The following is an 18,283-nucleotide window of genomic DNA, read 5'->3' as shown; positions in this document are numbered from 1 at the left end:
CATCAAATGTTGGAGATGACTGAGGGATTTTTGAAGGCAATGCCAGCGCAGAGCAGACCCTGGAAGGCCTTGCTAGACTGAAAAGGCTTTGAGGGGGAGCCCAGAAAGACTCTCTGCGGGGCTGCCATATGAAAACAATCTACCTCTCCAGCCTTGTTTCATCATGTTTCTGCGTTATCTACCTTACCAGAATATAAACTCCCTGAGGGCAGGGACTTTTTTTTTGTCTTTGTATCGCAGTACCTGGCACAGAGCTCTTAATAAATGTTGGTTCAGGGACAGAGAAGGCCGCGGGAGCCCGAACTTGCTGGGGCGTGCCGCCGCCGTGGTCACCATGGTGAAGCTGAACCAGGAGTCCAAGCAGCGGCTGCAGCAGCAATTCCGGGGCGGCCAGTTCGCCATCTGCTGGGGGTTTCATCCCCCTCGTGCTCTACCTGGGATTTAGGAGACGTGCAGATCCTGGAATGCCTGGACCAACTGTTTGGAGCTTGCTTTGGGGATGAAAGACTGTTTGAACATCTGGATTGGAAGCAATCAGCGGACAAGAGAAATCTTGCCGGTGTGCACTTGGGCCAGAATAACAAAGTGAAACTCATCATTTCGATGCCCCTGGGGTCTTACTTCACGGCGTATATGGCAAAATAGTTCTTCTAATTAATTGTTGGGGACAGAATGTATCAAAATAAATAACTTAAACCACAAAAAAAAAAATAAATGTTGGTTCATGGATTGATCCATACATTCTGCTTCCCAGATGAACTGGATTACCAGCTGATCTCATCCTGCCCTTCCCAGGCTATGAGCATTCACAATCATCTGCCATGCATGAAACATGCACGCCTCCTCCATGCTTGTGCCTGTTTCAAATCTTCTCTTCCTTTGAAGCCTAACTAAGGTGCTACCTTTTTCTGAATAAAGCTTTCCCTGACTCTGGTGCCTGCTTGTCAGTCAAGGATTTTCTTTTCAAATCATAATAGTAACACATTTAGAGAATCCTAAAAGGCATACAAAGCACTTTCCCCACCACATCCTGGTCCTGGCCCTGGCCTTGGGACCCCTCTTTCCCTCTGATTGGAGAGAATGGAGGGTAGACATTAGAGAGCTTTTCTCGTAATCCCATTTAAGGTATCCCAGTGCAACTGTCTGATCATTTCCCGTCCAGCTACAGGTCTTCATCATGCCCCCAACCAAGTACCCTTTCTCCCTTCCCCTTTTCATCTTTTTATGTGTTGCATTAGATTATGAGCTTGAGGGCGTGAACTGTCTTTTGCCTTTCTTTGTATCCCTAATACTTAGCACAGTGCCTGGCACATAAGTACATAGGCACTTAATAAATATTTATTCACTACCGATACCCTGTGAGGTAGGTGCTATAATTTCTGGAATTCAACACCTTCTCAGCTGGCTTCATGATTTATAGACTGGATGCATAGCCAAGTTTCCTTGTGCCTATCCAAACACCATTCTTGTACAAAATCATTCCAGTTTAGTTAGAATGCCTTTTGATACTTGGTCTAATGCCTCTGGGTGCTTGATTGAGACATGTTCTCATCTAGTTAAAATATCAAAGCTAAAATGGGGTGGGATGGTTTCAAATCTATCATTACAAATAAAAAGTAAATATAAAGTAATATTCTATATATGTAAATTTTTAAAGAATGTAAACTTTACCATCTCAGGAAGGGGGGAAGGGAGGTAGGAAAAGAATTTGGAATTCAAAATTTTTAAAAATGAGCGTTAAAAATTGTTTTCACATGCAGTTGGGAAAATATAAAATATTATTTAAAAAAATGGACACACATAGGTTCACTCCCTGATGGAGAGTAAATAACTTTCATCATTCTAAACACTCTTTAATTCTGTGATATTTACTGAACAAGAGGCCTTTTCAGATGAATTTAAAATATGCCCTGACATTAAAAAAATCAAAGATGCCATGAAACTTCTTTAAAAAATCAAGACCATACATCTATCACAGAAAAAGAATTTCAAAATTTTTCTAGCATTTAGGGGGGAAATGATGGATCTTAAAATCACCCAAATGAGGAAAATCAAAGGGAAAAATAAATTAAAACTTTTTAAAAGAATGTAAGCTCCTTGAAGGGAGGGGATTATTTCACTTTTGTCTTCGTAATTTTATGTATACTTTTAAAAGAATGGAAGTTCCTTGAGGACAGGGACTTCTCATTTTTGTCATTGTATCCCAGTACCTACCTGGCACATAAAAGGCACTTAATATGTTGATTGATTAATTGTTTACTGACAGTGGTTGCCACATGGTTAGTGGCCAGGGGATCTATTGCTAGAACTTTGGTTTCCTGGGCCATAGCCCGATATTCTGTTAACCTTCTACCAAAGGTCTGGTCCAAAGAAACAAGCAGAATCCGTTTCCCACTTAACCAAAGAAAAACAGAATGGGGCTCCCCCTTACCAAAGGTTTGTTCGAGAATAAATGGAATGGGGTTCACCTTACCAAAGGTTTAACCAAAGGGACAAACAGAATCAGCCTGTATATACATTATAATATGCTTATTTGTTGTCACTAAGCCAGAGAATCATGCATGATGGAGTCAAAAAATAATTCTGAACTCAGTGATAAACAAGCTGAAGGAGACCCTTTATACACTTAGAGCAATCTCAACTCAGAATGCCTGTGTCAACCAAAATTATAGTCTCCATATGTGTTAACCATAATACGAAAATGGAATTTCTTATTAGGATAGGTCATAAATACAATACGATAAGAGAATGTCAAGGTGTCCACTGAAATTATAGATCCAGGATGTATGTGTTTCTTTTATCATTAATATGACATAATATAGCATGAGAAAAGTCCCATTATTTAAGGTAGGTTCAAAGTGCCTTGTCCTTGGTAGTCATAAACAGAAGAATGCTCCCGGTGAGTTTCATCTGGCCTTGTAGTTGCTGACACAGGAAGGGGCATTTTGAATTCATTCAGAGAGCAAAGCATGTCTGTTATGCCACAGCACATGAGGCATTATGGTAGGTTAAGCTCAGAGTAGGCCAAAATGTCTCTCCTGATTGGCCAATCCAGGTTTTAGGCCTTTCTCAGGTGATGGGGGCCTCAAAATGGTTCATGGTGCTTTCCTCTGGATGACAGAATATTTTCCACTTATTAAAAAGAGCACCTATAAGTCCAAGGCATTTTAGCTAGCTATCCTAAATAGCACTTTTATCCTAACTTTTATTTTGTATGCTGACTTGTTTCTACTTTGATCTTCAAGGTCACTGAAAAAGTCTACCCCTTACTGTACATGTATCTATTACTTGTCAATACCCTTTCAAATAAAATCAGCTCTGTGTATCCTATATTAGGACAGTATCACAATATAAGGACAGTGTAACATACAGTCATAGACCAAACTGCTCCATCAACCCTTCCATGCTTTGGGAGAAAATCCAAAAAAAGAAACTTTTTTAAAAAATCAACTAACTAGCATTGCAAAAAAAGGAGAGAATTATGATTTCAATCTGTGTGATATATTCATATTGTTTTGTGACTTGTCAAGCACACCTGAGAGACACAAACATTATGAATAACAAAAACACACGACTTCTCTCAGCTACCCTATGTCTAGTTATCAACAAGCTAAGATATTTAAGCAGTGATTCAAGGCTAGACTTCATTGTTCCTGATGTTCAGGTGAGGCAGTCATGCATATCCAAGATTATATTGCCTTTTGACCTGTCAACCAAACAGTCAATAAACATTTATTAAGCACCTACTATGAGCTAGGCATTGGGCTAAACTCTGGAAATACAAATACAATAAAGAAAGACTGTCCTTGCCATAAAGGAGATTAAATTCTTTTTTTTCTTAATCCCAGAAGCTATGCTTTATTAATACAACCTAGGAAAGCATTTGTTTTTTTCATTGTCATTTCACACTGAAGGAGCTTAAATTCTAATGGGAGAAGACAACATACAAAAGGAAGTTGAAAGCAGGTGGGGTGGGGGAAGTAAAGTACCCAGTGCCATAGCATGATGGAGAAGTCCATGGAGGAGTGCTGCCCACTAGAAAACTAAGAAATGTCTGACCTGGACACCATCTTTAAATGGAGGTTCTTGGATGAGCCCTCCGCCCTCCGATCAGCATGAGAGAGCCCAGGAGCAGATGACAACGAGATGTGAGTTCCAGAGCGGAAGTAACCTTGTAGGATTAAGAGTTTCCTGGAATATGATGAAGTTCAGGGTAGTGCACACAGGTGGGAAATAATCTATTTCTAAAGTGTGAACAACAGTTGAACTTAAATGGATTTCAACGGCCAAGCTTGGTCTCTGAAAAGATAATGAAACATGCTTACCTCTTCTTGGCAGGCAGGTGGTGGTGGTGGTTGGGGTGAGTTATGTGTGGTGTGTTGCATGCACTATCAAACTGGGTCACTTTGACAGTTTTGCTTAACTGTTTGTCTATGCCTTAAGGAAGGATTCAATTGTACAAGAATAGGTGTATCAATAAAAAATGTAACCAAAAATGAGGTATACAATCCTGGTTTAGTTCCAATTAAAATTCATGATATCCTAGATGCAGAGTCTGAAGAGGACTTAGAGGTCATCTAGTGTAACCGTTTCATTTTACAGATAAAGAAACTAAGATTTGCATTCCCAATAAGATCAGGGGTGAAACAAGGATGTCCATTATCACCCCTATTATTCAATTTGGTACTAGAAACATTAGCTGTAGCAATAAGAGAAGAAAAAGAAATTGAAGGAATTAGAATAGGCAAAGAAGAAACTGAATTATCACTTTTTGCAGATGATATGATGATTTACTTAGACAATCCTAGAGAATCAAGTAAAACACCACTTGAAATAATAAACAATTTTAGCAAAGTTGCAGGATATAAAATAAACCCGCATAAATCCTCAGCACTCCTATACGTTACTAACAAAGCCCAACAGCAAGAGATAGAAAGAGAAATTGCATTTAAAGTTACTGCAGACACTATAAAATATTTGGGAGTCTATCTGCCAAGACAAACCCAGGGACTATATGAACATAATTATAAAACAGTTTTCATGCAAATAAAGTCAGATCTAAATAAATGGAAAAATATCAGCTGCTCGTGGTTAGGCCAAGCTAATATAATAAAAATGACCATTTTACCTAAATTAATCTATTTATTCAGTGCCATACCAATCTAACTACCAGGAAATTATTTTACAGAGCTGGATAAAATAATAACAAAATTCATCTGGAAGAACAAGAGGTCTAGAATATCTAGGGTATTAATGAAAAGAAATGCTAGGGAAGGTGGCCTAGCCATACGGATATTAAACTGTACTATAGAGCAGCAGTCATCAAAACTTCCTGATACTGTCTAAGAAACAGAGTCATGGATCAGTGAAATAGGATAGGTATACAAGATGGAGAAGTCAACGACTATAGCAATCTACTCTTTGATAAACCCAAAGAATCCAGCTTCTGGGCTAAGAATTCACTATTTCACAAAAACTGCTGGGAAAATTGGAAAGCGGTAGGGCAGACACTGGGCATAGACCAATATCTTACATCATATACCAAAATAAAGTCAAAATGGGTTCATGAGTTAGGAATAAAGGCTGAAACTATAAGCAATTTGGGAGAGCAAGGAATAGTTTACCTATCAGACTTATGGAAAAGAAAAGAATTCATGACCCAACAAGAGATAGAGAGTATTACAAAATGCAAAATGGATAATTTTGATTATGTTAAATTGAAATGTTTTTGCATAAAAAACCAATGCGACAAAGATTAGGAGGGAAGCAGAAAATTGGGAGAAAATCTTTACCACCAGTATCTCTGATAAAGGCCTCATTTCTAAAATATACAGGGAACTGAGCCAAATATATAGGAATACAAGCCATTCCCCAATTGAGAAATGGTCAAAGGATATGAACAGGCAGTTTTCAGAGGAAGAAATTAAAGATATCTATAGGCATATGAAAAAATGCTTTAAATCACTACTGATTAGAGAAATGGAAATTAAAACAACTCTTAGGTACCACGACTCTCCTGTCAGATTGGCTAAAATGACAAAACAGGAAAATGATAAATGCTGGAGAAGATGTGGGAAAATTGGAACATTGTTACATTGCTGGCGGAGTTGTGAACTGATCCAGCCATTCTGGAGAGCAATTTGGAACTATGCCCAAAGGGCTATAAAAATGTTCATACCCTTTGAGCCAGCAATACCACTTCTAGGGTTATATCCCAAAGAGATCACACAAGTGGGAAAAGGACCCATATGAACAAAAATATTCATAGTGGCTCTTTTTGTAGTAGCTAAGAACTGGAAATCAAGGGGATGCTCATCAATTGGGGAATGGCTGAACAAGCTGTGGTATATGAAGCTAATGGAATACTATTGTGCAGTAAGAAATGGGGATGATATGGACTTCATTACAACCTGGAAAAACCTACACGATGTAATGCTGAGTGAGTGGAGCAGAGCCAGGAGAACATTACACACAACCACAGATATATGGATTCTGTGAGGACTAACCCTGATAGACTTTGCTCTTCTCAGCAACACAAGGTGCAAAGACAACTCCAAAGGACTCATGATGGAGAATACTATCTAAAACCAGAGAAAGAACTATGACGAATGAACGCAGATTGAGGCACACTTTATGCTCACCTTTTTCCCCCCTTTTTTTCTCTCTTTTGTTTTTTGGGGGGGTTTTGGGGTTCTATTTCTTCTTTCTCATGATTCATTCATTGGTCATAATTCTTCTCCACAACTTGACTAGTGTATAAATTAGTTTAATGCGAAATTATACATAGAAGATATATCGGATTCCATGCCATCTTGGGGAGGGAGGGGGAAAGGGAAGGAAGAAAATCTGGAACTCAAAATCATGTCGAACTGAGTGTTGTAAACTAAAAATAAAAAAAATAAGAAACTAAGACTTAAAAAGATGAAGTGATTTGCCCAATATCTAACAGCTAAAAATAACAGAGGCAAGATTCAAAACCAGGTCCTCCAACCCTAAATCCAGTCCTTTTTCTCTACCATCACATTGCCTCCCCTTTCAGTTTACACACCAAATAGGACATGAGTCTGAGTCACAAAATATCTCTTAGACTAATTCACAAAAGAACTAGAAACACTCCCCAGTGGGAAAATGACCACCGAACAGTTACAACTCAGTAGGGAAATAACAGATGTCATTAAGAACTCAGCAGAGAAAGAGCAGGTTGGATAGACCAGTTGAGAAAGCAACTCAGCAAATGACATCAGCTGTCCCTAGCTTAGTGGAGAAAAAAGCCCAAGAGTTGTCATTGGCAGACCAGCAGATAAATATCCACAGCTCTGAGGGAAGCAATGTGTGGAGACTTTAGAGGCAGAGAGCTAGAGTAGCTGGAGTATAATCCTAGGAGCCTAAATGTACAGATTGTATGCATCCCTCTCACTAGTAATGTAAAAACCTATTGGAGAGTGTCCCCCAGTGTATATGAGGTGGTGACATTTTTCTACATTATTTACCTTGCTCCTGTGTTTAATTAAATGGCTTTGCTTTAAGCTAATGTGTCCTTTGATTTGGTCTGGCCAAAAAGGAGCACTGGGGCAGATTTGTGAGCTGTGATTTTAAATGGATGCTGCCTGAAAGATTACCTTGAATGTGGGCATAGCTATCCAGGGACCTTGGACATATGACTTATTATTGTTATTTGGGGCAGAGCCCTAGGGATATATTCATTCTTCCCCAACATCTAGGGACTTTGGGCACATTCATCAACAGACTACAATGGTACCCATGCAGCACTATCTTCAATCCCTACTCAAGGGCTTTGTATACTAACAACTCAAGCAGCCTAGATCTTTATTTTCCTCACTGTATTCTCCCCACCTCATTTGCTCACTTTCCTTTCCTTTTAGTCTCTTGTCTTCCTTTTCTCTTCTCTTTACTCCTTCCTCACTGGCAAAATCCGTGTGCTATTATGTTAAAAGAGCCATAAATTTGGCCAGATTAGGAGACTGGGAATGGGACAATCAAAGAAATGTCTAATAGATTTCTGGTAATAAAGGAAGTATGTGCTAATCTCTAACCCACAAAAAAAAAAATTGCCATCATGCCTGGCCACCATTCCACTGAGAACAATTCTGCAAAATCCAGGTATAAATTTTGTACCTCTAGCAAAATCCATTACAGACTTGGAGGGAGGGTTTCCCCAGAGGGGAAGAAGAATGGATTATTGCTTCCTCATGGTTAACAATGATCAGAAACACACTTACCCAGCATTGAGCACTACTTGAAAAATTGAAGTCCCTCCTCCTTTCCAGAAGAGGCAAGTGTCTCATTTATTGTAAATGGAACCATAGTAGGTGCAGAAGGAAAACAGAGCAATTCATGAGCAGATTTTAAATCCAAAGCAGTTTATAGATTTTTCCATGTGTGTATGTCTCAATTGGCGGTGGCCTTTCATTGTTCATAATCAAGAGATGGATGAGACAAATCCTCAAGGAGAGGGTTGTTCCTAAGGGAGAAATGTCCTGTTTCCATGGAGACAGCCTGTTAAGTTGCAATTTGGAACCAAGGACTGAAAAAAGAAGTTGAATGAGGATATAGAATTTTAAATCCATAATGCCGTTTTATTGTCAGTGAGCTTGAATGTGTAGTACATCTTGAGAGTGACTTCCCGCACCAGGAAGTGTGAGCATGATAATAAGGGTAATAACAGCTCTTATTTATATAATGTTTTTAAGTTTGCAAAGCACTTGATAATGTTCCTAACCCAATAGGCAGTTTTATATTTGGAAATATCGGTGACCTCCAAGTAAGGTGGGTATGACACTAGTGTAATTATGGAACCTGGCAGTAGGAGGTAGGATGTACTTTTTACTTTGTGACTCAAATTTCTTGACATTTCTCAAAAGTAGTGCAGCAAGTACTGTCTGATTCAGATTCTGATTATTGTGTTTGTGGGTTTTCCAGCTCTTTTTCATTTCTTCTTCCCCCTTCCAGAAGCTCACTTTAGGAACATTTAATTTCTCTCAGTAGATTAGAGATCCCCTCAAGTGATCATGATGTTAGACATTCAGGCAATATTTCCAGGTACCATAGGTCATTGTGATTTCCTTTTCCATTGCTCAAAAAGCAAATCTGTGGGCATATTAGGCCATATTAGCCCACAGATTATAGGCAAAAAGCTCAATTACCCTGTGGGCTAGGCCAGATTTCACCATATTAAAAAGGCAAGGTGAAAAGATGAATGCATTAAATTAGCTAACTCTTAGCAGCTGTAATTAAAAAAAATACTGATTTACCAAACTGAAATTACAGCTTTGTTAGAGCCTGGCTGTATTAGTGTCATTGGAGTCCATGCCAATTGAAATAATGTGATGATATTCATCTGGTCCTTACAGCAATCATTCATTTGTTCAGAAAACTCGTATTAAGTGCCTACTTTTTACTAAACATTAAAGAAAGTTGAGTTAAGACCCTTCATATAAACGTTACTGTAAAATCAAACATTACATGAAAAGTACATTAGATAGGGTGCTAAAAAAAAACCCTGCTATGTGAGGCCCAAGGGGGAAGGTTGTTACCTAATAGGGGTACCAAGAAAGTTTCTTGAGGAAGATCATCTCAGAGTTTGGCTGTTAAGGGTACCAATGGTTTTTTCCTATGTCCTGTCAATAGTCAGGGCCCTGGGGCTGGTGGCTATTAATCATTCAACACTCCATCCTCACTGCTACATGCGGGTGCATGTATCAGAATGTGTCGTTTATATGGTTCCACCCTCCCCCTGCCTCTTTACCACCTAATCTCTTCCATTCCTTTGCTTTAATCATTTATTCCTCAAGGAAGGCCATAATTTAGCCAATTATTTAATTAGATTGCATAATAGCATAGCTAAATGCAAGAGATGGCAATATAATATTCCCTATTCTCCCAGTCTATCTCTCCAAGGCAAACAATGCCCTGTCTCAGACCAGAGTTCAGTACTATCCCCCTTAGCTTCCCAGTCAAAGTGTGGGAGTAGGAGAAAGGGGTCCCTAACATCAGTGTCATATAACTCCCTTTCTTCCAGTAAATCAGGAGTAGGAAACAGACAGTTCCCTCACAAGAGCTTGTGAGTGAGATTATAAAGCATTATGGAAATATTCTCATGGCTATAGCTCCATGGGCAAATAGGACATCAGGATGCTGGCTGCATGATCGATCAACCAGCCAACCAATCAAAAAGCATTTATTAAGTGTCTGCTATGTACAGGAACCCAGGAACGTTCCTCTAGGACTGAAATTCTATTATACGTCAGTCTGGCTTTATGTATCTACTCTTGAAGCCTCCCTTCCTGGGAAAGGGATGCTGTTAAGCATATTTAGGCCAATACTTCCTGGCTCTGTGCCACCATAACAGTCATTTCTCCTCAGTCTCCATCCTTTCTCCTTTAGAACTCCTCATTCCATGCTGTGTCTAATGACAGCCCTTTCTATCTGCCATCCCCATCAGTTGGAAAAGCAGGTGAAGGGCAGATGGGGATGCAGGACAGAAGGGCAAATAAAGCTGTCAGATCACCAGACTTCTGTCCGGGGGCTAGGATAATTCTTTTAAAAGTACATGTGGCTGCTTTTGCTGCTAGATGCATCACTGAAGTAGTCTGGAACGTGACCCTTACTTCATTCATCTACTTTCATTCAAATACCTATCAAAGAGGATCTTGGGTATGAGGTTATTCTCTATAATCCAGCCTCCAAACAGCCCCCGAGGGTGTTTGGAAGTTGGGGTAGAAGAGTTCCTAAAATAGGTTTGTAGAAACACAGACTCACAATGAGGAATATAACCGGAGTTCCAAGGAATTTTATAATCCCAAATCAGAAGGTTGTCTGGGATCTAGGATTAGATTAGAATCAAGTTAGAGACTGGCTCAAGGAAATCCTGTTAACATCTCAAAGCAGCAGCAGATAGAGGGGACTTCAAATGATAGACCAAATCCTCCTGCAGAGTGTGTTCAGGAAACAGTCCAAAAGAGCTCCTACCTGTATCAATGGAAAAAGTATTCACAACAACAAAATCACAGATCTCTGATGTATTGAAGTCAGTGCATGAAGTCGAAGTTTATCTGGTAAAAAATGAAGTAGAAAGAAATATTTTTGTCCCCTTCTTGGTAGTACATGACCCTTTAGGGTTTACCGATGAGGGGCCCTAATGACTAGCAAGTCACTTTTAATACAGAATTAACAGTTAGATGCAAATAATCAGATTCTTTGAGAGAACATCATTTATATAATACTTTTAGCTTTATAAAGCACTTTCCTCACAACAAACTTAACGGTATGTAGTGCGAATTCTATCTTGATTTTACAGATGAGGAAAGTAAGCTCAGGGAGGTTAAGAAACTTACCCATAATCATACAACTAAATGTCTAAGGTGGAATTTAAACCCACATCTCCCAACATCAAATGCAGCACTCTGTCCCCATGCCACTCTGACTGCCTAGGAGAAAAGTAAACACATTTAGAAACCCCCTTTCAACTAGATGAGAACTAAAACTCAACATCCTTAATTCCTAATTGCCAATTTTAAGCATGAGACCAGACACACTCTTATATAACATGTATATGGGAGCAGAGAGAGGGATCGACTCTGTAGTTTTATTCCCCTTCTGGGAATAGAAGGTCTTCTGTGTATGTTTCAAAGTGGTTTTCACATGAATAATTTAAAAAGATTTTTATAGGCCTCAGGACTTGAGAACAGCATTTTCTTCCCAAGATGATAAAGAACAAAAGTTGGCCACTTCATTTAGAAGCTACAATGAAGTGCTACTTCCATAATGATAACTGGCATGCTTTTCCTCCAAATGGCTCAAAATAATGCTTTCAAATACACTCTGGGATCTCATTTACCTTCACAAATTTTCATTAAATCAGATAAGGACAAATGTGTTTGCTCCATCTCCAAAGCAGGAAACTAAGTAAGGCTCACAGGGATTAGATGTCTTAAGTTTCAGAGTTAGCCAACAGCTGGGCAAAAACTAGGGCTGAGGTCCCTAATTTCTTGTCCCGGGCCTTAGCCTAGGTGGCCTTGTTTTAAGGATTCTAGCATTCTCTGTCTTTTAGAGAAATAAAGAAATTAACCTCATGGACTTAGAGTCTGGACACCAGTTCAAATTCCTACTTAAATATTTACTAATTGTGTGATTCTGGACAAGTCCTAAAACATCTCTCAACCTTAGCTTACTCACCCATAAAACAGGTATAATAATAGGATCTACTTCACAGGGTTTCTGTGATGGTCATATGAGATAATGCATGTGAAGCATTTTGCAAAATAATTATTGTGGTTGTTATTAGTGTGGGACAGCTATGTGGCACAAGGGATAGAGAAGCAGGCCTGGAGTCAGGAAGACTGGTCTTTCTGAGTTCAAATCCAGCCCCAGACACTTACTAGCTATGTGGGCAAATCACTTAACCCTTTTTGACTCAGTTTCCTCACCTGTAAAATGAGCTGCAGAAGGAAATAGCAAACCACTCCAGTGTCTCTGCCAAGAACTGAGAAGAAAACCCCAAATGGGGTCACGAAGAATCAGACACGGCTGACCAATAACAGCAATCTGGAGCTAGGTAGTTCAGGGGATAGAGGGCCAGGCCCAAGGGCAGGAAAACTGATCTTGATGAGCTCAAATCCATCCTCAGATACTTGCTAGCTGTGTGACCCTGGGCAATTCACTTCACCCTGTTTGCCTCAGTTTCCTCATCTGTAAAATGAACTAGAGAAAGAAATGTCAAACTATTCCAGTATCTTTGCCAAGAAAATCCCAAATGAGGTCACGAACAGTTAGACACAACTGAAATGACTGAACGAGTGCTCCTTAGTTTGTGAGCTTTTTTTGAGGCAGCCGGTAGCGCAAAGGATAGAGCGCTGGGCCTGAGTTCAAATCCAACCTCAGCTCTGTGACCGTGGGCAAGTCACTTAACCTGTTTGCCTCAGTTTTCTCAGCTATAAAACGGAGATCATAATAGCATCTATCTCTCAGGTTTGTTGTGAGGATCAGATGAGCTAATACTTGTAAAAAGTGCTTAGCACAGTGCCTGGCACATAGTAGGTGCCGTTTCCTTCTTTCCTTCCCCTTTGCCAATGCGCATTGTCTGGTACCAATGCCTCTGGCACTGTGGCATCTCTTGATGAGCACTGTGGTGCTGAACACTCCCTCTCCCTGCCCCCCACTCAGTTATCATACATAAAATGGATAACTAATACCAGGTCTCACCCTAACCAAAGTTTTTTTTCTTGGGTCCACCAAGTCCATTTCTCCTGTCTTTGGCACACTTTCCCTGCCACCACCCACTTGAACTTCCCATTGCCTTCCAACTCTCTCCCCTCCTATTACTATTAAAACAATGGTCTCCATAAAGGATCCATCAGTCCATCACACCTTAGTGTAAACTTTGAATCATAAATTGCTGAAGTTAGAAAGGGCCTTAAAAGTCATCGTCTAAGTTTCACATTTTATCAGAGGAAATCAACAAGCAATTATTAAGGGCCTACTCAGTGCCCAGCCCTGTACTAGAGATACAGAAACAAAAATAAAACAGTCTTTCCCTTTAAGAATGTTTTGTTTCATCAGGTAAAATGCACACATATTAGTAAATACATAATAAATACAAAGCAATTTGGAAGAGGTAGACACTAGCCACAAAGGAACTCACACCTCATCAATACTCTTGCCCCTGGGGCCCCTCTAATTGAAAAATAGAGAGCTCCTCCCAGAACTCCCATTGAAAGGTGACATCCAGGCCAACTGTATGTGCATTTTCACTTAGCTGTACCGTGGACTTCCCCATCATTCCCCAGGCCATATACTTTTCTCTGACCCCTCCTTTTTAGCTTCCTTGTATATGTTGTCTTCTCCCATTAGACTGTAAGTCTCTTGAGGGCAAGAATTGTTTTTCTTTACACTGTTGTCTTCCTCTATTAGAGTATAAGCTCTTGAGGGCAGGGACTGCCTTGTGCAAAACATTTAGCACCATGCCTAGGACATAGCAGGTGTTTAATAAGTATTTTTGACTGACTGCAACAGGAAAGATTTTATGTTGTAGATGGCAATTGAACTGAGGAAACTGGAGGATTCTAAGACATGGAGTTGAGAACAGAGGACATTCCAGGCAGGGAGGACAGCCCTAGAGAAATGGGAGATGGATTTTACAGAGGAGAAAACAGGCCTAGGGCATGTAACTAATTTGCTTAGAGTCACGCAGTTAATTAACGGCAAACCAGGTCTAGAATCCAGGTTTCCTAATGATGGAATCCTAAAAAAGCTGCCCCCAGCCTCAGTATTCTAACTTCCTTATAGGCCCCACTGAACAGCAGGTTCACTGCCCCTACCTATCCACACTGCCTCACTCAACATCCTAACTTCTTCATATGTGCCTCACTGCTCACTAGAACAAGTGTGTCCATGAACTCATAGTTCTCACAGAACAGCAGGCGTGCCCATGTGGTGGGATCCTAGCCACTGCCTCTAGCTAGCCACTGCCCCCCAACCCATTCCTCATATTTCCCACAGAAAAAACAAGTGTGTCCTTGCACTCAACCATAACCACATCCGTCTAGTCTCAGAGAGGACCACAATAGTCAGCCAATCAGAAAGCAGCACCACCAGGATGCCCAAGCACAATGCAGACCCCAAAACAATAGAAGGGACTTTCCCTAAGTAGACACCTGCACAGTAATAGTAAAGAACTGACCTAGAGTAAACTTATGACATAGATAGGCTTATTATAATATCATTATCATACATAGGTACCCCCCAAATGGGGTTTTCTGTATGCATTATGGGTAATCACATGCACAGTTCCACTGTGTCTGGGACCTCCCCCCCATTACCTAATCCCTTAACAAACCTCTCCTGCCTTTTTAATATTCAGAATTTCTGTTATATAATTGCATCTTCACCCTATAAAAATCCATCTTGCTTTCTCTGAAGTCGCTGATTCCTCATGGAACTTAGCCTGCTTCATGAGAGGCATCAATCTCAATACATGCCTATACTTGGATTAGAGGTGGTCTGACTGAATTCTCTGAGATGGTTCCACAACACATCATGAAACCCCAACAGTTTTTGGTGTCCCTGGGTGGGCAGAGCCTAAACCCCAACAATTTTGGGCATCCCTGGAGGGGGCAGAGTTGAAACCCCAATACTATGTTCAGTCCAGTGTTCTTTTTCACTGCACCAAATTTCAGCAAATGGGATACCCTTCAAATTTTAATCCTCTCCCATCAAGGAATGAAAGGACTCATGTATTGGTAGAATATTAGAAAGGACTCTTCAGCTTTAAGATTCTTTGACTTCCTCCTATTAAAGGAATTTCAAACATCAGTAAAAGAAAAGAGTGATAGAAATATTAGGGTACAATATAAAAATTTCTCCAGATCACTAATAATTAAAGCAACTCTGAGGTTTTATCTCACATCCATTAGATTGGCAAATTTGCTCAAAAAGGGCAGTTAGCGAATGTTGGAGGAACTGTGGGAAAACATCACATTAATGCATTGTTGGTGGAGTTGCAAATTGATCCAGCCATTATGGAAAGCAATTTGGAATTATGGCCAAAGAATTACTAAACTGTGACATGGAAATACTACTAGTAAGCCTATACATACATATATAGGTTATAAACACACATACATATATACAATGGTATATATAGATATGTCTATTTCTCTAAATAGATATACTGCAAAGACATCATAGGAAGAGGAAATGAATCCATGTGTGCAAAAAGATTCACAGCAGCTCTTTTTGTAGCAGCAAAGAACTGGAAAGTAAAGGGAATGCCTAGCACTTAGGGAAGAGCTGAGCAAGTTATGGTGTTAAGAATGTATTGGAATATGCCATTGTGCCCAGAAAGTGATGAAAGGTTTCAGAGAAATCTGAGAAGACTGGTATGAATTGATGCAAAGCAAAGTGAGTAGAACCAGGAGAACAATGTATATTATATCAACAACATTGTAAAGACATACAACTTTGAAAGACAACAATTTTGATTGATGCAATATTTAACCATAATGCCAGAAGGCTACTAATAAAGCACACTACCCATCTCCTAACAGAGAAGTGATGGACTCTGGATGTAGAATGAGACATATACATTATTGGACATAGCCAATGAAGGAATTTGTTCTGCTTACCTATACATACTTGCAACAAAGATTTTCTCTTTCTTCTCTTTTTTCAAAAGAAAGGTGGGAAAGAAAATATATTTTTGTCAATTAAAATATATTTTATTAATTGAAAGAAATCAAATCTAACTTTAAAAAAAAGAAATATTAGGTGTAGTGACACCTAAGTGTGTCCTCACTTGTGATACCTCAAGTGATACCCTGTAATTTATTCCACTTAATATTTGCTTCTTTTTATGGCTAGAGGCCTCTACCTGCTAGCCTGTAGTGTAAACTGGGAGTTGGAACTCTTGAAGATGTTATGGGGATTCCTCAGGTAAATTGAAGGGGCCTGCTACCCTAGATCAACTCTCCTTAGTGTTTAGTGCCTTGCGACCAGACATCACAAGCAAAGGCAACTTAAGTGTAGGTATGATAGCAAAAACTTTGATCCCTTCTCACCATGCCCCACCCCAAAATCTTTACCCACTAGTTAACTGGTGCCTGAATTTTTACCACTCAACCATTGTAGTATTTGGACACTAGAAAGGACCTAGTTTGCCCATCTGTAAAATGGGTAGATGGGGTGCCAGTGACATAAACCGGCAAAATTCCCAGTGTGGCCAAGCCAGATTAAAATTTCATTGTTAAATATTTTACAAAATAAATAAAAATACAATAAAACATAGATAATGTTAATCTGTGGTTTTCTAAGTCACTACATGTTCCACAGGTATACAGGGTTTAATTGTCTGGCTTGCATTTGAGTCTGACATCAATGGACACCACTGAACTCCAAGGAATCTTTGAGCTCTAAAAATTCTAAGATAGTTAAGCCACCTCATTTTACAAGTAAAAAAACTGAAACCAACTGAGGTTAATTGACTGGACCTAGGTCACACTTCTAGTGAGTGGCATTGTCAGAGCTAAAAACACAGCCATATTTTCTTCTTCCTACTCCAAATTTAGGGATACTAATCTGCCCCCATTCCTTTAGCTCAAATTTTTGATTCTGATTAAAATGCCAGGAGGTCCGGAGGCTTGGAAATTAGAAGAAATCATTAGCCACTGGCTATTGTGTGAAGGAAAGATCAGGATAGAGAGAATATGCAGGCCCCAAAAACCTAAGAGGGAAGGAGAAAAGATTCTTAGGGAAACAAAAACAACTCTACCAACTGTACTAGTTGCCAATTGGCATTTATGAGATGCACAGGTTTGACCACTTTGAGGAAATGGCCCAAAATCTACTTAAAGCAAAACCTAAGACGCAATTCGAGCTTTTATTAGGATTGCCATGACACAAGGTCCCTGCCCTCCGAAGGCTGAGGAGCAAAGCACTAATAGACTGTGGTTGTGACATGTGTGTTCCATCAGGATCCTGGGTGAGCACAGACTTTGTATTTAGAGCATGAGTAATAGCAGCTTCATTCAATTTCATTATATCTGAATTTCAGCAGATCTTCTCCTTCCCCGTCAGGACCTCCCCTATAATTTAGATTGGAGTCTGCAGATGTGTTCCCCCCACCCTGATAAATTGTGTGGGTAATGCGAAATCACTTTTTATATTGGGAAGGAACTGACTGCGTAATTGAAAAGCTGCACTCAATTTTTTTTTCAGCCCAGGCATCTGCAGTTATAAAGGTAAAACATGCTCCTCCTGGCCAAGTGCAGATTGTGAAATGGGTTAGAAAAGAAAGTCTGTGATTACAGCTGCCACTTGGCTGTTTTTGATTGCTAGGACAGCCACAAGGACCTGCCTGGGGGAAGGGGAAGAGGGGCTATCCTGCCGGGCCACTTGAGCCCGGGCTAAAAAACAAAACAAAATAAAACGTAGGTAAGAACCAGGCTACAGAAATAATTCTCTTTTCCTTCCAAATTTGTAAAGAAAAATGAACTTGTTTAGGCAGGGGTTTTTAGGCATGCCAGTTAGGATTAGTAGTGGTAGAGAAGAAAGGCTAATTCTTAATAAAGACAGAAAGGCATATTCAATCATGATATTAATAATAGCCAGTATTTATGTGGTACTTTAAGGTTTTCATGGCTCTTTAAAAATATTGTCTTATTTGATCTTCACAACGACCCTGAGAGGTTGTTTAGTTATTTCAGTCCTGTCTGACTCTTTGTGACCCTACTTGTGGGTTTCTTGGCAAAAAATACTGGAGTGGTTGGCC

At 39.8% G+C, this 18,283-nt stretch overlaps 1 pseudogene; it reads left to right on the top strand.

Annotated features, from left to right (window-relative positions):
- Window positions 1-334: 334 nt before the first annotated feature.
- On the top strand, window positions 335-568 carry LOC118843734 (annotated as a pseudogene).
- Window positions 569-18,283: the final 17,715 nt, after the last annotated feature.

The sequence above is a fragment of the Trichosurus vulpecula genome, chromosome 1, assembly GCF_011100635.1.
Source record: "Trichosurus vulpecula isolate mTriVul1 chromosome 1, mTriVul1.pri, whole genome shotgun sequence".
Classification (NCBI taxonomy): domain Eukaryota; kingdom Metazoa; phylum Chordata; class Mammalia; order Diprotodontia; family Phalangeridae; genus Trichosurus; species Trichosurus vulpecula.
Note: the sequence above shows the minus strand (reverse complement) of the source record. Positions and strands in the feature narration are given on the sequence as shown.